The sequence below is a fragment of the Lampetra fluviatilis genome, chromosome 11, assembly GCF_964198595.1.
Source record: "Lampetra fluviatilis chromosome 11, kcLamFluv1.1, whole genome shotgun sequence".
Classification (NCBI taxonomy): Eukaryota; Metazoa; Chordata; class Hyperoartia; order Petromyzontiformes; family Petromyzontidae; genus Lampetra; species Lampetra fluviatilis.
The window spans coordinates 11602925-11624911 of NC_136285.1; the positions used below are offsets into that span (position 1 = coordinate 11602925).

Consider the following 21987-nt stretch of genomic DNA (forward strand, 5'->3'; position numbering starts at 1 on the left):
CGACACAACACGACGCACCGCTAACAGAGCGACACAACACGACGCACCGCTAACAGAGCGACACAACACGACGCACCGCTAACAGAGCGACACAACACGACGCACCGCTAACAGAGCGACACAACACGACGCACCGCTAACAGAGCGACACAACACGATGCACCGCTAACAGAGCGACACAACACGACGCACCGCTAACAGAGCGACACAACACGACGCACCGCTAACAGAGCGACACAACACGATGCACCGCTAACAGAGCGACACAACACGACGCACCGCTAACAGAGCGACACAACACGACGCACCGCTAACAGAGCGACACAACACGACGCACCGCTAACAGAGCGACACAACACGATGCACCGCTAACAGAGCGACACAACACGACACACCACTAACAGAGCGACACAACACGATGCACCGCTAACAGAGCGACACAACACGACGCACCGCTAACAGAGCGACACAACACGACGCACCACTAACAGAGCGACACAACACGACGCACCACTAACAGAGCGACACAACACGACGCACCACTAACAGAGCGACACAACACGACGCACCGCTAACAGAGCGACACAACACGACGCACCACTAACAGAGCGACACAACACGACGCACCACTAACAGAGCGACACAACACGACGCACCGCTAACAGAGCGACACAACACGACACACCGCTAACAGAGCGACACAACACGACGCACCACTAACAGAGCGACACAACACGACGCACCACTAACAGAGCGACACAACACGACGCACCGCTAACAGAGCGACACAACACGACACACCGCTAACAGAGCGACACAACACGACGCACCGCTAACAGAGCGACACAACACGACGCACCGCTAACAGAGCGACACAACACGACGCACCGCTAACAGAGCGACACAACACGACGCACCACTAACAGAGCGACACAACACGACGCACCGCTAACAGAGCGACACAACACGACGCACCGCTAACAGAGCGACACAACACGACGCACCACTAACAGAGCGACACAACACGACGCACCACTAACAGAGCGACACAACACGACGCACCGCTAACAGAGCGACACAACACGACGCACCGCTAACAGAGCGACACAACACGACGCACCACTAACAGAGCGACACAACACGACGCACCACTAACAGAGCGACACAACACGACGCACCACTAACAGAGCGACACAACACGACGCACCGCTAACAGAGCGACACAACACGACGCACCACTAACAGAGCGACACAACACGACGCACCGCTAACAGAGCGACACAACACGACGCACCACTAACAGAGCGACACAACACGACGCACCACTAACAGAGCGACACAACACGACGCACCACTAACAGAGCGACACAACACGACACACCGCTAACAGAGCGACACAACACGACACACCGCTAACAGAGCGACACAACACGACGCACCACTAACAGAGCGACACAACACGACACACCGCTAACAGAGCGACACAACACGACGCACCGCTAACAGAGCGACACAACACAACGCACCGCTAACAGAGCGACACAACACGACGCACCACTAACAGAGCGACACAACACGACGCACCGCTAACAGAGCGACACAACACGACGCACCACTAACAGAGCGACACAACACGACGCACCACTAACAGAGCGACACAACACGACACACCGCTAACAGAGCGACACAACACGACGCACCGCTAACAGAGCGACACAACACAACGCACCGCTAACAGAGCGACACAACACGACGCACCACTAACAGAGCGACACAACACGACGCACCGCTAACAGAGCGACACAACACGACGCACCACTAACAGAGCGACACAACACGACGCACCACTAACAGAGCGACACAACACGACGCACCACTAACAGAGCGACACAACACGACGCACCACTAACAGAGCGACACAACACGACACACCACTAACAGAGCGACACAACACGACGCACCGCTAACAGAGCGACACAACACGACGCACCACTAACAGAGCGACACAACACGACACACCGCTAACAGAGCGACACAACACGACGCACCACTAACAGAGCGACACAACACGACGCACCACTAACAGAGCGACACAACACGACGCACCACTAACAGAGCGACACAACACGACGCACCACTAACAGAGCAACACAACACGACGCACCACTAACAGAGCGACACAACACGACGCACCGCTAACAGAGCGACACAACACGACGCACCGCTAACAGAGCGACACAACACGACGCACCACTAACAGAGCGACACAACACGACACACCGCTAACAGAGCGACACAACACGACGCACCGCTAACAGAGCGACACAACACGACGCACCACTAACAGAGCGACACAACACGACGCACCACTAACAGAGCGACACAACACGACACACCACTAACAGAGCGACACAACACGACACACCACTAACAGAGCGACACAACACGACGCACCACTAACAGAGCGACACAACACGACGCACCACTAACAGAGCGACACAACACGACACACCACTAACAGAGCGACACAACACGACGCACCACTAACAGAGCGACACAACACGACGCACCACTAACAGAGCGACACAACACGACGCACCGCTAACAGAGCGACACAACACGACACACCGCTAACAGAGCGACACAACACGACGCACCGCTAACAGAGCGACACAACACGACGCACCGCTAACAGAGCGACACAACACGACACACCACTAACAGAGCGACACAACACGACACACCACTAACAGAGCGACACAACACGACGCACCGCTAACAGAGCGACACAACACGACGCACCGCTAACAGAGCGACACAACACGACGCACCACTAACAGAGCGACACAACACGACACACCGCTAACAGAGCGACACAACACGACGCACCACTAACAGAGCGAGCGACAGAGAAGTTGGATGAGGAGCGGCGGGACGAGTGGGAGATTAAAGCGACGAGCAGCGTCGCTCCGCATTATCTTGCCCCGGGGGCAGCGCGCGGTGCCCTGCCTTTGAGGCGTGCTGGGAAGAAAAGCGATTACATTCGCGTGCCGAAGATGCCGTGACTTAAAACTCTGCAACTTAAAAGAGGAGGAGGAAAGGGTGCAGGGGGGCGGGGGGGCAGCGTGGGGGGGGGGGCTGCAGACAAGAGAGGGGAAGGGATGGGTAGCGCGCTGCAGATTGCCACTGCGTTGCTGCGGCCAAGGCCAAGAGCTGTGTGTTTGGTGGCGTTCCCGTATCCGCGCGGGTTAAGGGAAGGCGAAAGGAAAGTCCGGCTCGCTTTTGTGATGATCGGCGGGCACCCCCCGGCTCTCTTGGCTCCAGCGAGCACCTCGTTCGGGTTTGAATTCGTGACGCAATGGCCTGCGGTGGAGGAAAATGCTCGAACGACGCGCAATGTACCGCGTCCGCGTGTCCGCAGGCCTACACACGGAGACTTGCGCAGAGACTCGTGGACTCGCGGAGAGAGACCGACAGATTTGACGTGGAGGTCCACACACTCACATCGAGAGCAATGGACTTGCACAGAGACCCATAGGCTCGCACGGGATCCCACAGACGCGCATAGAGAAACACAGGAGGAGGAGGAGAGTGTTTCGCGTACCTGTCAACCCATACGATTTACCATTATTCTTGTGCAGGGAAACTAAGTTTTCAGGTCCATACGGCGTACAGCCGTTTCATACGGGCAAACAAGTAATAATTTTGTCTATTTGTTTGTGTTTCTGCCTTGTGATGGGATGAACGTTGAGATTTATAAGGAGCCTGGGGTGACCAATAAGTTCGGAACTGGTCTATAATAAGGTAGGGAAATAAGGAATGGAACAGTGACACCAATAAAACCCCAGCGAGGCGGACTAACAGTGGAGAGCCCCGGCCTGTTGAAATTAAAGTTCCGTCGAGCTGCGAACAACCCCGGGGCTTTGCCGTACTCACTCACACGCATCAAAGACAAAGATCCCCCGCATAGCCTGAAACAGACTGTTGGGGCAGATGCTGTTAGCGAGCACCTATGAAGGCCAGAACGGTACACGAGGGGCTGGGTGGCCAGCACCACTCCCGGTCGCCTGATGCAGTTCAGGTATGCATTTTAAGGCCGAGTTGACCTAAGAGAGGCCCAGGGCAAGTGTAGATATGCATCACTGGTGTTGACCGGGAGCGGGAATTGAACGCGGGTCGCTGGGCTCATAGCGCAGCGCGCTAACCGCTACACCACCGCTCCCCTACAGTGCATACAAACAAAGACAAAGATCCCCCGCATAGCCTTAACAGACTGTTGGGGTAAGTGCTGTTAGCGAGCACCTATGAAGGCCGGACCGGCACATGAGGGGGTGGGTGGCCAACACCACGCCCAGCCACCTTTATCTCCCTAGTGGCGGGTTTACACATCACACCAGGTACTCATTTGAAACTGAGTCGACCTAGGGGAGGTCCAGGACCGGTTCAAATAATCGTCACCGGTGTTGGCCGTGAGCGGGAATCGAACTCGAGTCGCAGGCTTCGTAGCGCAGTGCTAACCGCTACACCACCGCTCCCCTGCAGTGCATACACACACACGAATGCAATACCTACACACGCTCCCATATTGCTGTATAGGTAAGAGAGCGTACCTACCTACAAGCCATCTTTGTCAAACATGCAAAGACGCAAACAAACAGACACACAGACGTAATAAATATCCACAGGCGTTTGTGCGCGTGCACACGCACGTATATATATTATAAACGAAACTAATAAACTTAGAAATTTCTTTGAAAGGTGGCCAAGGAAAATACTTCGCAAGAAAAATCTTGAGCAAACATAAAAGCTATAAAACATTAAACCAACCACCGCTCCGAACAGTCCCGGCAAAGTGCACGGCGCTTACCAGGCACGGCCGAGGTCTCCATTAGGTGCACCCAGACGACTAGGCACAGCCTCCCACAGAGACACCTGGGGAGGGGTGTGGAAAATGGAGGTCGCTCCTCCTCCTCTGCCTCCCTGGAAAATTGGGAACTGCTTCCCTACAGCCACCCGTGCTGTTGCCTGCCTGCCCCTCGCTTCTGGGTGGAGGCTTGAGGCCTTCCCGTTCTTCTTTGCCAATCCAAACCCAGATACAAGTCAAGGAGACACTCACCCCGTCTTCTAGATCGATCACGGGCTCCTTCCCGCTCATCGACCTTAGCTCAGTGGAAGGTCGCTCTTTCTCTTGTGCTGCTCCCAAGTCTGGAACTGCCTTCTCCTAGCCATCCGTCCTTTCGACTCCCTGACCAAGTCCAGGCTCAAGATCTCCCCCTTCTGTTCTGCCTCTGGCTAGCTAACGCTATCTTCTCTAGAATATACGTAGCACGGTTGGCTACGTACGGTGCGAAAGAAGTTCAACATACATATACATTAACTATATTTACAATACTTATTTTATCAGGTAAGGCCCACGGAACTATACGTACAGCTATTTTTCAGAAGCGACCTGGCCACAAATGATAGCTCAACAAAGTGTCTAATTACATGTAAATGTATAGCAGTCAAATACTCTAAACGCGTGTTTATAAATGTGGTGGCGAAAAACCTGAGCAAAATCCACTCGATCACGGGGAGAACATGCAAACTCCAAATATACGACCTCCTGTATACCAGGCAAGGTAGTTAACATCTCCTAGCCACCGTAACGCAGATTGCATACACTCCACGCGTGACGGTCTGCCCGACGTGCACGCAGCGCTGTTTTTGCACAGCTCGTTGAAACGCGTTGGTATTGAGGACCATACATGAACCCAAATTGCATCGTAATTGCAAGGAGGGAAGCGGGGGGTGACCGGGGACGTTAAACTTGGCTGCTCCTGCGGTGGTGAGAGGCAGGGGGTTTGTTGTACTACGGCAGGGAGAGCCATGCTCTTTCCATCTCTCACTCTCTCTCCCTCTCTCTCACTCTCTCTCACTCTCTCTCACTCTCTCTCTCGCTCTCTCTCGCTCTCTCGCCGGATCTTCCGGAGCAGATGGCGCAGAAGTGTGGCGTTACAGGCGAACTTGACCTCGCAAACACCCAGGGGGGGACAGCTCGCGAGAGAGAGCGAGAAGGGGGTCTACCCAACCCTAACCAGTGCACCCCCTTCCCTTTCAGCTCTGCTGTTCCCAAACCAGTACAAGGTCCCTCCTCCCGCACCTCCACCTCCTTCCCCCCTCGGATCACACAACCACCCACCGCCCTCTCTTTTGTCTTTCAGTTGCTCGGCTAAAAGCACACCCTGGTCACCGCAAAGGAGCCGTGAAATATTCGTGGGCGTTAAACAAATGCCAAACCCCCCCCCCCTTTTTCATTTTTTTTCCCCCTGCAGATTGGAGTTTGATCCACTCGCGAATGCCTCTGTCGCGTGTAACATTAAACGCCGGCGGTTTTATTGACCAGTGCCATTCACTGCATTTTAAAAATACCCCTCTCCCGTGCCGACAATGCGCTGCTCACTCACGGCACGCTGCGCTCCTCGCGGGGGCCGAGGAAGAAGGGAGCAGAGCGAGGAGGCAAAGAACAGAGCAACGGAGACAACCCTGGCAAGAAAGAGGTTCTCTGCCAGATGCTGGCGAGTTTAAACAAACCATCCCCCCCCCCCGCCCACCTTTTCTTGCGTAAACGTCAAACGAGGTGACAGAGAAAACGGACCCAAAGGCAGCTCCTGTCACGGTGAAACAAAAGCTCGAGATGGAGCAGCCTTTGTGTCCGAAGCATCGGACCCTGGGGATGAAATTATAGACGACCAAGAAATGCTTTGGGGGAAAAACACCGCTTGGCTTAAAGAGCCTCCCAGCTCGCTTTCCGCTGCAATTAATACACAGCGCCGCCGTGCATTATTAAAATTACCCGTCGCATCCCATTAGCAGCTCGCGTCCGCCCAGCCAGAGCCAAATGAGGGCCCGGCCCGGCTCGGCTGACCGCCGACGAGTCGCGAGGAGACGCTTGGCCGCACTGTACGCGGCGAGGCCCGCTGGACGATGATGGTGAGGACGCGACGAAGCTGGCTCGATGATGGTGACGACGAGACGAGGCCCGCTGGATGATGGTGGGGACATGACGAAGCCCGCTGAACGATGGTGACGTGACAAGGCGCGCTGGACGATGATGGTGAGGACGCGAAGGGGCCTGCTAGACGATGGTGAGGATGCAACGAGGCCCACTGGACGATGGTGACGAGACGAGTCTGGCTCGACGATGGTGAGGACGAGACGAAGCCCGTTGGATGATGGTGGGGACATGACGAAGCCCGCTGGACGATGATGACGTGACAAGGCCGGCTCGATGATGGTGAAGACGAGACGAGGCCCGCTGGATGATGGTGGGGACATGACGAAGCCCGCTGGACGATGATGACGTGACAAGGCCGGCTCGACGATGGTGAGGACGAGACGAGGCCCACTCGAAGCGCAACTCCATGACGGTTGCCGCACGGCGGCCTCTTCCCCATCCCGACGCCAATCGCGAGTCTCGCAGCCAGACCGGTATTAGACTTGACGAGTTGAGCGGGAGATGTTTTGCCCGCTGGTAATGATCGTTTTATTCTTTGGTTCTTTCGGTAAAGTCACGTATAAAGATAAAATAATAAATTAAATGAAATAATAGCATACGACGTTTCGATTGCAACACAAGCAATCATCATCAGGTATAATGAAATAGCGACATAAAATCTAACCAGAAAACTATAGACAGACATATAAGCAGACATATCACCAAGATATATAGAGCGAGCAACACAGGTACAGAGAGGGGTGATCGTTAAATTTAAGGCCACCCCACAGAGACGATCACCCCTCTCTGTACCTGTGTTGCTCGCTCTATGTATCTTGGTGATATCTGTCTGCTTATATGTCTGTCTATAGTTTTCTGGTTAGATTTTATGTCGCTATTTCATTATACCTGGTGATGATTGCTTGTGTTGCAATCGAAACGTCGTATGCTATTATTTTTATTTTTATTATTTTATTACTTCCCTTCTACGTGACTTTACCGAAAGAACCAAGAAGATGAATCCCTGCAGTCACGAAAGCTTTAAATCGAAATTATTATTTTATCTTTATACGTGACTTTACCGAAAGAACCAAAGAATAATTCCTGCAGTCACGAAAGCTCCAAAATTAAGAATGATCGTTTTGTCGCTGAGGAAATGGCCGGTGGCAAGTTTTGGTTTCCGACCGGGTCTGGCTTAATTTTGGGGGCATTGGTCAACTTTGGGTGAGAAATATGTTGACGTGTTTATTTATTTGAACTGAAATTTACTTGAAAATGTAGGCCAGTGTGATCCAATCTAACCGACCCGCTCTCAGCCTGGGTCAAAGCATTGCCACCCACAAATGTCCTCATTTATTCCCTTGTGCTCTGGCTCCCGATCCTGGTACGCGAGTCATAGCCACACTCGCTGCAATAGAACACTCACGCCATATACCCTTGGGCCACACTAAATAAATAAATAAACACTTTCTTTCGATTAGCACGGATGACTACGTATGGCGCAAAAGAAGTTCAATAAACATCCATAAATTCAGCAAACCGGCATCCGCACGATAAACGAAACAAAAACCCGCGATGACGTTCTGGCAGCCGACGGTGGAAACGTAGAATGGGGAAACGCAAAATAGCGACAGCGAATGAAAGCGAGTGAGTCAGTGAGAGCGTGCAAGTCAATGAAAGCAAGTGAGAGCGTACGAGGACGTGCGAGCGAGACTGAATGAGAACATGTGAGTGAGAGCGAGCGAGTGAGCGAGAACGTGTAGTGACAGCATGTGAGCGGGCGTGTACGAGTGAGAGCGTGCGAGTGAGAGCGTGCGAGTGAGAGCGTACGAGTGAGAGCGAGCGAGAGCGTGCGAGTGAGAGCGAGCGAGCGAGCGAACAACAGCGTTTTAGTGAGAGTGTGCGAGTGAGTGAGAGCGTGCGAGTGAGTGAGAGCATGTGAGCGAGCGTGTGTCCACGCCTCCCTCCCCGCCATGCGCCGTTTCAAGAACGCGGGGCACGAGCCCCGCGAACTCGATCGTAATTATAAATCAAAACCCGTGAGTGCCACTTACCGCTATGAGGCCCTTCCTCGAGAGCCCGTCATCCAAATGTCCGCGCTGAGTTTTCCACCAAATTCCAGTATCCGAGTCCTGAAACACAACAGCGGGAAAGTGCGCGGCGATTGAATTTCTTAAAGCGACCGGCGTAGGCACAGCATCAGCGCTACCTTCAGGACACCGGAGTGCACAAGGAGCCAGCAGACCAACAGAACCTGCTCGCTCTTTTTTTATATGTTTGTTATAAATAAATATATGGCCAAACCGTTTAATGTCAAAAAATATTTAATTGGTGATGGAATTGTTACTTGGTGGTCCTCACCCGAAAAATAATAATAAAAAAATAGTTTTATTTTGTTGGTTTTGTGGCATTTTATAAACGTTTTCTTGTTGCCGGACAGGGCTTTTAGCGCATGCAAGGGCACGCCGCACTTGTCTGGCTTTAAAATAATAAATAATAAAACGTGTCTGTCTCACGCGTTAAAAACGTTATTGGGTAAAAGTCGTTGTTTTGCAGAAGAAAAAACGAACAAAAAGAGGGAGAGACACATACAGACTATAAAAAATATAGACATATATGTGTCACCTTTTAATGCTGCAATGTTGAGCGACTCTTGGGCGATTCCGTGAGTGCGCAACAGCATCACGGTGCCTACTCAAGTGCCATCGCTGGCTATAGCGCACCGCAATTATGGTTGCCACCTCAAAAGGTGCAAAACAAACCGGCACGAACCATGGCAAGTAGAATATCTCACGATAACGGAGGAGGGAAAAACCACAGGCAAACGCAAGTTGAATTTGGCGGTGTTATTACGCAACCTGACAAAAACTGGGAACTTGTCATTAATAAAGATGTCTCCAAAGGAAAGCTAAATAAATCAAAATAAAGAGGGGGTCCTGGGAAAAACATGACAGGTGGCAACCCCAACGACCAATTGGCATCTGAACGTGACATGGGCTCCCATGGGTCGACTCAACCCACCACAAAATTTGCGAAAATGGCATCAGCGGAGAGAGGTGGTGGCACGCAGCGGTTAGTGCGCTACGCTACAAAATATCGTGAACGGCGGTGCTGAGTGCCACCCGAAACCCTCCTTGGCTCCTCCCGTCGCCGACCCACACCGAGCGCAGCGGCGAAAGTGTCGCCAATTGAACTGCCGTGACCCAAGCAGAGCTTGGGTCACGTCCAAGACCATTCAGCAGACGCAAAGACCCTCGAGTTAATTAAAGTAAGGTGACGGGAACATCAGCAAAGTGGGGCAAACAAAGGCAGCCAGATATTTAAACAAAAAGAAGCCCCACCCCCGTCCACGATGTGTCACGCCAGCCTTAATAGGTGCTCGCTGACAGTGTATAAAGCGAGGCTGGGGTGTATCTTTGTCTTTCTTTTTGTGTGTGCGCTGCGCTGCGGGTGGATGTCTGATGTGTACGCTTTAATAAGTGCACCGCACAGCCGCTGCGCATTCCCTTTTGTTACGTGGCCCCATTATTGTCCCCCTTATGCATATTTGTCGGCTTCGGCAAAATAGAATCTGTATTTCTTTTTTTTTTGCTTGAAGCCTCCAGTTAATTAAAAATAAAAGGTCACGCAACCAAACTAATACCAGAGCCAGGAGATCAGACTTAAGATCTCATTTCTCTGTGTCACCCACTACAGTAAAACACACAGGAGAGCCGCGGCTTAAATCCACCGAAACCTCCGCGTTTGCCGAACAACCGTTTAATTAACACAGAATGTAATTATTTTGCGGGGAGGGAGGCGAAAATTCATGAAAAAGTAAAAGGTGCCGCGCGTCGTAAATTGACACCGCTTCATATTTAGGTTCCGGTTGGGACACGAACACGGCAATACATTAACTAAATATTTTCACAATTGATATTTCTGTGCCACAAATCTAATTTCCCGGAGCGCCCCTCCTGGACGGCCATCGTCCCCTCTGACCTTTGACCCACGGTGTTGCGGGGCTGCCACGCAGGGTTTTGGGGCTGTGGGACGTGAACTCCGTGGCACGGATCGAGAGAGACAGAAACGGCGGCGTCAGCACCGGTGGCTGCTTTGGCCGGTGAAACGGCAACGGTCGGCGAGTGGGCCCCCCGGCTTTTGATAACTAAACAAAACTATTTTTTTTTTATTTTACCAGGTAAGGGCCCACTGAGCTATAAGCTCTCTTTGTCATAAGGGACCTGGCCAACAATGATAGCTAAGCAAAGTGGCTTATCGTAAAGAAATATACAGCAGGCAAATACTCAAAAGCGCGTGATGTTGATTATAAAACAGGAGGACTCGAAGAAAAATCCACGCGACCACGGGGAGAGCGAGACATGCAGACTCCAAATATACAAGCGTCAGGGTCGGGATCGAACCCACGGCCTCCTGTATACCAGGCGAGGTAGTTAACAACTCGCCACCGTTCAATTTCACTCCCTAGGGTTCCGCAGATGGCACCTCCCCCAGGCCCCGACGCTCTCGTGACATTTCGCCGTCAACGCAGAGGAAACCGCACCGCTCTGACTCCTTGCTGGGACGGCGTTCACGAAGAAACGCGTCGGGGATGTGCGGCCGATTCCGCCGAGCGGTGTCTATATTCCATATTTAGAACGCGTATTAAACACCACCTTCATCGTACTAATAACATGCAGCTGTCAATCCAATGCTGGATATAGACCTTCTCATGCCAGTATTGGTCATGGGAGCCGTTTGACCATACTTCACCACGCTGGTCAGTGTTAAGGTGGTGGCGGCGCACAGGACCCAGTTCATTTTTGAAAACTAATTTCTTTAGAATTTATTTTTGGGTGTTAGTTTGTTCTCCTTCTCCCCACAACTCCGATTTGCACGGTTGGCTACGTACGGTGCGAAAGAAGTTCAACGTACATACACCACCCTCTGTTGAGTTGCGCATTATTAAAATCACAGATGAGTTTTTGTATGCGTTCAGAGCCTTTCAATGACTCAGGGGAAGACTAAAAGATTCGCGAGGACGACTACCTCGTACAAGAGGACGTCCTGGGGAAACCCAGGGCCAGAGCAAAGTGCACACGTCTCCGAACGCATCTCGAGATGCCGTTGAACGGAGACGCGGTCGCGATCTGGACACTTTCACAAATTCAAGTTGCTTCGGTATCGATTTCTTCCCTGCGAGCTGGCAGAAACCCATGCCAGGAAAACAGCGAGGCAACGGCAAGGCCGCTAACCTTGACGGAAAGGGCACTGCAACCTGGTCTGGTAATTTTCCAATCATACCGAGGAGCGTGTCATCATTGCCCACCCAGGAGGAACCGTACTCGATTCAGGGTGGCTGTTTAAGCGACGGCATTAGAAATGCATTAATGAACGGCAGCAGGGAGTGGCTGGGTAGTTCAGAGGTTAAAGAGTTGAACCAGCACCGCTGAGATCCTGGGTTCAAATGGCCGGGTGGCTCAGAGGTCAGAGGGCTGCGAATGGGACCACCTGCGATAAAATCATACTCGTAATAATTTTTGATCAAAGTCAACTTAACTGAGGCTCTTTTGAAGCATGTAAACCAGTATCCGCGTCATATACCTTAACAAATGGCACCAATATAACCATTTGAACTTATAATGAACGGACTGCCGCACAGTATTCGCTCACTCTAGAAGACAAAGAACGACTCAAGAGGCATGATTGGGAACCACAGGTAAGCAGGAAGGCAGCAGCCAACGGGAAAGGCAGTGGAGCTGGTGCCAACAATTTCCCAAGCTCTGCGGTCCCCTACATATTAAGGTGCGAGGGGGCAATGCTCTATCCCATACACAAGGGAAAGGTGGTATCCACATTTGCTGTACCGCCTTCTCCTAGCAAAGCTTCCTCCTCGATGCCCACGGGTAGGGAGTTTCAGAACATTTGTGCTGGACTACAGGCATACGTCACCACCGCCCGGCTAAACATACATTTCTTTATTTTACATTCGGAGGCTTTGTTGAAAAAAACTAATTGAAATTGGCGTTGGAGCACCGCAACCTGAAATTTCAAAATGGTTTTTTTTGCGGACGAGTGCTCTGGGCGTTTCAGAGAGCTCGTGTCCAAGACCATTCAGCGGGGTTCGTGGGTTGTCAGACTTGCTTCCCCTCTCACCCACCCACCCTGTTCACCCTCACCCACCCACCCTGCCCACCCTCACCCACCCACCCTGCCCACCCTCACCCACCCACCCTGCCCCCCTCACCCACCCACCCTGCCCACCCTCACCCACCCACCCTGCCCCCCCTCACTCACCCACCCTGCCCACCCTCAGCCACCCACCCACCCTGCCCCCCCTCACCCACCCATCCTGCCCCCCCTCACGCACCCACACTGCTCACCCTCACCCACCCACCCTGCCCACCCTGCTCACCCTCACCCACCCACCCTGCCCCCCTCACCCACCCACCCACCCTGCCCACCCTCACCCACCCACCCTGCCCCCCCTCACCCACCCACCCTTCCCACCCTTCCCACCCTCACCCACCCACCCTGCCCACCCTCACCCACCCACCCTGCCCCCCTCACCCACCCACCCATCCTGCCCCCCCTCACCCACCCACCCTGCCCACCCTCACCCACCCACCCACCCTGCTCACCCTCACCCACCCACCCTGCCCACCCTCACCCACCCACCCTGCCCTCCCTCACCCACCCACCCTGCCCACCCTCACCCACCCACCCTGCCCACCCTCACCCACCCACCCTGGCCCCCCTCACCCACCCACCCTGCCCCCCAACCCCCCCCCCCACGACCCCGACCGTGTATCTCGTGCAGATACGCGGCTACTGCTAGTTGTGGATAAAAACACATTTCTCCGCACAGAACCACTAACATAACGGAGGATCCCTTAACAGGCTGGCTTGCGAGGTTGTTGGGTGATCGTAAGGTTTACGATGAGTTTTTTTAACCGCCACACCCGGTTAGAGGACACATTCGTGCGTCGAATCTTAAGACAAAGTTAAGACACGTACAATAAACACGATCTCAAACCTCACCGAAACTACAGATTAGACCTGATGATTCAGGACAACATCCGATTGCTTATTTCTGTTAAATGGAATTTGTCAGTTGTAGGTCACAGAATTTATTTCTGTTCAATTATCCCGGCAGCCATTATGATTGCCTGCACATTAAAACATAGAAGCCACGAACATCAATCACCCCTCTCATAAAAATACAATTCTAATTTTTTTTGGTAATTTGTTTTATTTTTAATACCCAATGCGGCTTGATACACATTACTAATTGTGCCAAACACATTGAGCGGGTCCAAAAACCCCACTCGTGATTCAATTCATTAGCGCTAACGATGCCACATAAATTAGCCAGTGTGCGCGAAACATTTACATTCCTAAATGCTTTTGATTTCAATAAATGCGCACGGTATTGATATATAAACGGACATCACACTGACAAGGATAATAATAATAATAAAACATGAAGAGCTCGCGTAAACAAACGAAAACCAATGCGGTAACGGTAATTGGGAGGGGAAGACGATGAAGAGATCAACCTCCCGAGGTGTTATTTTTAGAGAGCTCCGCACGTGCCAGTGGCTTCGATAGAAGGTGGCAGCCCATGGGCCCTAGCGGAGCGCTCGGACACCAGGTGATGGGACAACCACAGACGCGCCACGCCGGCCAGCCCACGCTGTCACCTCGTAGCTTCGCCAGAGGTCGCAACCGGGTACCCGATACCCGTACCCTACCCGATACCCGCTACCCGTACCCAGCCGGGTACGGGTACCCGTTTGCGACCCTGGTGCGGCCGGGTACGGGTACGGGTAGGCCGTGAGTCACTGGTGAGTAACCGTTTGTCATTCATTTCGGGTAGGGTACGGGTAGGGGTAGGGAACGGGTACCCGTACCCGGCCGGGTACGGGTACGGGTACCCATTTGCGACCCTGGTGCGGCCGGGTACGGGTACGGGTAGGCCGTGAGTCACTGGTGAGTAACCGTTTGTCACTCATTTCGGATAGGGTACGGGTACGGGTAGGGAACGGGTACCCGGCCGGGTACGGGTACGGGTACCCATTTGCGACCCTGGTGCGGCCGGGTACGGGTACGGGTAGCGGGTAAGGAATCAAAACCCGTTTGCGACCTCTGAGCTTCGCTCCCCCTCCCACACCTCCGATTTTAGCACGGTTGGCTGCGTGCGAAAGGGAGTTCAACGTGCACCACACGCACCTAGCTTCAACACACCGCTTCGTGCCACTTGCACGGGCCAGAGCGGGCCCAAGTGCCCGGGCTGCAATCTCAATTGAAAGCCAATTTCTTGAGAGTTGCTTTTTGTGATTCGTTTGTTGTCCTTCCACCTCCCCCCCCCCCCCCCGCACCTACGGATGAGCACGGTTGGCTACGTACGGTGCGGCAGAAGTCCAACGTACGTACGTTTTGTGCAAATTAGAAGAACGATGAAATGAGCGTGCGTGCAGGTGCCAGGTGGATCGTTACTTCGCAGAAGCGTGAGAGGTGGCGGCGGTTTGGGGTAGGCCTTCATCCAGCAGTGGATTGACCGTGGCTATTTGCTGATGTCATAAAAACAGTAGTCATGTTGAAATATAAACGAAAGTAGTATTTCTTCTGTTTGCAACACTGCAAATAGCTCCTGTGTATGTGCCTGTCAACCCATATGGTTTACCCCGTATTCTTGTACAGGGAAATTGAGTTTTCAGGTCCATACGGCGTACAGCCGTTTCAATACGGGCAACATGTTTTTGTTTATTTGTTTGCGTTTCTCCCTTGTGATGGGACTTTTTAGGATAAACGTTGAGATTTATAAGGGCACGGGGTGACCAATAAGGTCTGAATTGGTCTGTAAAAAACTAGCCACTGATATGGGGTTGACAGGTTTGTGTAAAGAAAGGAGGACACCAATTTTTACGTGGCACCATTTATCATTCATTATTTTATATACATATGGAAACACTGAAAGAGAAACACATCGTCACTGTGTCGATGAGTGTTCGAAAAAAAAGATCTCAACAACATGATTGGAACAAAGCAACATTGGGGCGGAAGGCTCGCTGGGAAGGAGTTTGCGCGTCCACGCTTCGCTAAGTATAAATATGAAATTGCTCAAGAAGGTAAAAATATTCAATTGCTCACAGTGTTCAGGAAAGAAAAGTGCATCAAACCTTTTACGTGACTTATCTTTAAGCGAAAAAAAAAATATTCCTCTTTGAACGTCTTCACATATTTGTGTGAAAAATTATAATTCCAAAGCCATTAAAGTAATTTCCATTTAAAAACGAGATGTTACCGCACCACCTGCTGTATAATGAGCATTTTTGAAAAAGGTCGTTGTATAATATATAGTACATTTCGCATATTACATAACGGAGGGGGTTCCGAATATCCTTTATATACAGCGGCTCACACTTTCATTTGGGGTTAGCGGCTCCTAAAGCTTTAATTATTTTCCACACGCCGTTGCGACCGCGGCTGCGACGTTCGCCACGCAAAGCAGAAGGACGTAGGTTTGAGCCCCGTTACACGGTGCTTGCTGAGACGCATCGTGGTTTTTTTTCATTCATTTAATCCGCTGCCCTAGAAAGCCGGTTTCAACAAATTGTACGGCTATTTTGGTGCAAACGCATCCATTGAGAGAGAATGCTTCTGCAATTATGCGGCGGCGTTAATGACTGTGGTTGCAAAAGTATTATTGTTATGTGCGGTACAGAATTTTAGTGAAAGGCTTAATTTAATTATATATTACAGTTGCAAGCAGGAGGCAGCCCGGCTACAAATTGGACGGGTGACCACCAGGGCTTGCCGGGTGTTGTAGCTTGTGAGGTGCTGAATGGTGCCCCCTGCTCCCCTCGCATACAGTGGCGAGAAGTTAATTACTTCGCCTGGTCTACAGGAGGTCGTGGGTTCGAACCCGACCCTGACTCCTGCTGCTGTATATTTGGAGTTTGCAATTTTTTCCCCATGGTCGCGTGGATTTTGCTCCGGGTCTTCTGGTTTTTCCCAGAAATACATTTCCACATGATAAGCCACTTCTTTGAGCTATCATATGTGGCGAGGTCAATTCTGAAAAAAGCTATATAGCTCAGTGGGCCTTACCTGGTAGGTAAAAAAGAAAGATAGTAAATTAAAAAATGTTGAATAAGCGGTGAGTTTTCTCTGGTACGCCAGTTTCCTTCCGATTGAATCCAGGGGATAAATGCATTCTGTGTTACAGGTTGAAACTGACTGTACACGGTTCGCTTAGCTGTTCGCAATGCGTCAATCTAACACTCGAGGGATTTTTCAGCCCAAATGTGTTTTTTATCAAAAATACTCAGCAAGTGACCACACCTCCCCCCCCCCCCCCCAGCAGGAATGCCCTGCACCAGCCTTGAGAATCGCCGAGGATTACCTCGGCACTTATCACGGTGCGGTGTCTGTGCATTACAGGTACGCTGTTCGGAATCGGATTTGCGAGCAGATTCCGTTATGAACAAAATCTAAACGCAAATATATCGCCGTAACATCCGAGAGCTTTACGCATTGCAGGCGGAGGGGCGTGCGGTGTCGTCGAAAGCCCTGCCGGCACGAGTGCTCCCCCGGGTGCGAGCGCTGGATGCCGACACAGCAGCGTAGATATCGCAGAGGGTGCAGGCGCTGCAACTGCACCGGGAAGCCCCCTGGCCCGAACGGGGCACCTGCCAAGGACCGGGCTACGAAGAAGAGGGAGGTGAAATAAATTGGACCTGAGGGGGTTGGGGGGGGGGTGGTGAAGGAAGGGGGGGGGGGCCCCGGGGGGGAGGCCCAATTCGGTTTTCGCTCCAGGACCAGTGGGAGCCACGCGACGCTCACTGCACTGAGACCACAGAGGCCGTGCGACCCATTGACTCGGCCGCCGCACAGAGCTAATGTCGAGGAAGCTAACGTCGTGGTGGCCAGTCACCGCCTGGAGACCCAAACCAGCAAGTCCCCGCGCGGCGAGACGGGGAACAACAACACTGGCCACTGACCAGGAGGGAAAGGGGTTAAATTCCTCAAAATGGTCTTTAAAATGCAGTTCTGTTATATTGATGCAAAAAATTACGTGGAAAATAAATAAAGACTCCCTTCTTGTGTGCAACTGCAGCTACGAAGAACCCATGGATCACGTAACATCGCACTTCCCCGAATATAAATGTGTAGGCGGTGAGTGAGTGGGTGAGTGAGTGGGTGCATCTTGCAATTTACCATCTCACGGACAAAGCAATTCAATTTCTCAACCACTTTAGAATTAATCTCCAATCGTTGTTCTTCATCGCCCATACGTAATCATCAACACAAAAGCTACATTAACTAAGCCTTATAAATCACACAAGTTTTATTTTCGTATTCATTCAATCCAGGACCGGTGTGATTGAGAGAGTGAAATTGTGTAATCGAGCGAGGATCGACACTAATGCCGTAATAACAATAACGTGGCGGTCGGGCAGCTTTAAACACGCTCCCTGTCGTGCGCTATAGGCCTCCCAAACCACGAGCAAATTTACAGGGAGAGATCAAGCGGGTGGGGGTTGCGGGGGAGGGGTTGGGTGGGGGAGTGGCAGCCTGTGATGGTGTTTCTTCCGGCTTCACTGCTCTGCAGGACAGAGCATCAGGGCGACCGAGTATCTCGATCGCTCGCGAGCTACACCCATCATCACCGCTGTCGCCGTCGGCTAAACCCGCGACAGCCCCGGGGGGGGGTCACCCACAATGCAGAGCGACACGGATTCACCCAGCGTGGGGATGCAACTGCATTTCAAGACGCTGTTCTGAAGCTGTAGGTTGATTCTATTTCGGAGAGAGACGCAATCAGTCACGTGCAGAGCCGCAGAGGAAATAAGGGAAAGTTCTTGAGCTTGGACCTGAGCAGAGACAAGGGGCCGACAGCATGGATGCCTGTGGGAAGGGAGTGTCCAGAGTACGAGCGGAGCAGAGGAGAATGAGCAACCTCACAATGAGTGAAGGTTGACTGGGGTGTAGAATGAGATGAGAGGGAGAGGTAGGAGAGTGCGTGGAGGGGAGTAAGGTGAGATGAGAGGGGAGAGGCAGGAGAGTGCGTGGAGGGGAGTAAGGTGAGATGAGAGGGGAGAGGCAGGAGAGTGCGTGGAGGGGAGTAAGGTGAGATGAGAGGGGAGAGGTAGGAGAGTGCGTGGAGGGGAGTAAGGTGAGATGAGAGGGAGAGGTAGGAGAGTGCGTGGAGGGGAGTAAGGTGAGATGAGAGGGGAGAGGCAGGAGAGTGCGTGGAGGGGAGTAGAGTGAGATGAGAGGGGAGAGGCAGGAGAGTGCGTGGAGGGGAGTAGAGTGAGATGAGAGGGGAGAGGTAGGAGAGTGCGTGGAGGGGAGTAGAGTGAGATGAGAGGGAGAGGCAGGAGAGTGCGTGGAGGGGAGTAGAGTGAGATGAGAGGGGAGAGGTAGGAGAGTGCGTGGAGGGCAGTAGAGTGAGATGAGAGGGGAGAGGCAGGAGAGTGCGTGGAGGGCAGTAGAGTGAGATGAGAGGGGAGAGGTAGGAGAGTGTGTGGAGGGCAGTAGAGCGAGATGAGAGGGGAGAGGCAGGAGAGTGCGTGGAGGGGAGTAGAGTGAGATGAGAGGGAGAGGCAGGAGAGTGCGTGGAGGGCAGTAGAGTGAGATGAGAGGGGAGAGGTAGGAGAGTGCGTGGAGGGCAGTAGAGTGAGATGAGAGGGGAGAGGTAGGAGAGTGCGTGGAGGGCAGTAGAGCGAGATGAGAGGGGAGAGGCAGGAGAGTGCGTGAGGAAAGTAAAGTGAGATGAGAGGGGAGAGGTAGAGGAGTGCGTGGAGGGGAGTAGAGTGAGATGGGAGGGGAGAGGCAGGAGAGTGCGTGGAGGGGAGTAGAGTGAGACGAGAGGGGAGAGGAATTGCCACTCAATTCAATCAGGTTCCCTTTGTTTAAAACCAGACGATGTAATAGACACATCTTGTTTTTGCACAGAACACGTGGGGTGACGATACCGAGCAGTGGCGCCAGGTATCGTTAGTTTCTCCGAGTCATTTAGTGGGTGATCTCTCTCTTGCTTAAACCCTGGCCACCACCTGCATATGTACACAGCAAAATATACAAGTGGTAAAAAAAATTCGATTGAAAAACTGACATTCAATGCCATTTGGCACGGGAGTTGTTTGACAAATACCGCAGTGTAAATTGGTTGCTTGTAATTAAGTGCAAAAAAAACCTAAATTCGCATTGTTTGCTTCCTCCTGGAATAATAAACACACACGCACGCGCACACACAATGACAAAGTTCCCCTGTAGAGGCACACAAACTAACGGGGCAAGTGCTGTTAGCGAGAGCACCTATTCCAACTCGGCAAGGCGTACAAAGCGGTGGTGTAGCCACCACCAAACCCAGACCGCTTTGTCTCCCGACTGGCGATGTTCATACACAGCACCGGGTACTTGCTTGAGGCCGAGTCGACCTAGAGGAGGCCCAGGACTGGTTCGGATATTCGTCACTGGTTGTCGGCCGTGTGCGGGAACGAACTCGGGTCGCCGGGTTCGTAGCGCAGCGCGCTAACCGCTACACGACCGCTCCCCACAGATGCACACGTACATACACGTACACACATACACACACGACAGGATTTTAAACATGCAAAGCAATTTAAGTCCACGTTGGGCAGAGCTTTGATTTTAGCGCAGCTTCAGGGTTGCTATGGATGCCAACTAAGCTTTTAATCCTTGCCTCGGCTTTGAATAAACACCGCGAAGGATCGTGCGGAATATTCCCGCAAATATAAATTAAAACAACTGTTTGTTTGGGGCAGGTTTTTTTTTTGCCGACGGAAGCCTCGACGACGACGGCGGCGATAAATGTTATAGTGTGTCACAGGTAGAACATTTCTCTGGCACGGGACAGGCCCCCCCCCCCTTCACAACCTCTGCCCCCACTCCGCCTGCTCTGCAATCAGCGATGTCTCACTCCGCGCCGATCCACGCGGTTTCACAATCGAAGCGAACAAGCCCCCCCCCCCCGCCCCCTCGTAATTACGCTTATTCGGCGTTCGCGCTCCAAAAATTAACACAACAATAATGTTTCCCACTATAATTACCGACGAGCCGCGTATTGTTTCGCGGGTGTATTTATAGATTATGTTCATCGCGAGCGAGCGCGCGATGAGTCGGCGTCGTTTAATTTTCGGAAATTGCGTCGGTGGCAAGCGAGAGTGGCTGGGTGGGTGGCGAGGGGGGGGGAAACGAAAGAGGGCAGCTGATTTCCTGCACGTCGACCTACACCCAGAGCCGCTCGCCTCCCGCAACACGCGGCCATTCGCAAAGCGCGTTACACTCACTGCCATCCCCGTTACACTCACTGCCATCCCCGTTACAATTCAAAATTGAGTTGAACGTTCCGCTTTCTTTCACTGGAGAACTCCTCTCGATTCGCAGGATCTCATGACAAATTTCTCAAATTGCCAGCCGGTTTGTTCCCCCCCCCCCCCACAGAGAACAAAAGTCGCGGATAACCCCGCAGATGATAGGATCCAGCGATAACGGTTCCCACGACATATCCGAGGATAAGTGGATTTCTGCTGAACTTATCCGCGGGAGTTAACATCTTGCCACGGTGGCCAGATATTAGCTACCTCGCCTGGTATACAGGAGGTCATGGGTTCGATCCAGACCCTGACGCCTGCTGCTGCTGTATATTTGGAGTCTGCGTGTTCTCCCCGTGGTCGCGTGGATTTTTCTCCGGGCTCCTCCGGATTTTCCCCCTCCACATTTAGAATCGACGCGTTTAGAGGATTTGGTTGCGATAAATTTCCACGCGATGATGAGCCACTCCGTTGAGCAATTGTTTGTGGCCAATGTCACTTCTGACAGAGAGCTGCGTAGCTCAGTGGACCCTTACTTGGTAAAATAAAATAAAATCATTTGATGATTGAGGGCCTTTGTGTTCACACCGTATGCTCCTCGTAGCACTCCCCCGAGGAACAACCTCGTCTCCTCCTCGTCATCTTTACTCATTCCTCATCATCTCGTTATCCCCCCCCCCCCCCACC

The 21987-nt window shown here is 52.3% G+C and overlaps 1 protein-coding gene across 5 annotated transcripts in view; it reads right to left on the minus strand.

Annotated features, from left to right (window-relative positions):
* The window catches only part of FOXP2 (forkhead box P2), a 264727-nt gene that overhangs the window by 213516 nt on the left and 29224 nt on the right, over positions 1-21987 (minus strand). For all 5 annotated transcript variants that reach the window (XM_078860978.1, XM_078860981.1, XM_078860983.1 and 2 more), the window contains exon 2: positions 9031-9108. The gene's annotated coding sequence lies outside the window, so the exon portion shown is untranslated. The remainder of the gene's footprint in view (positions 1-9030; positions 9109-21987) is intronic.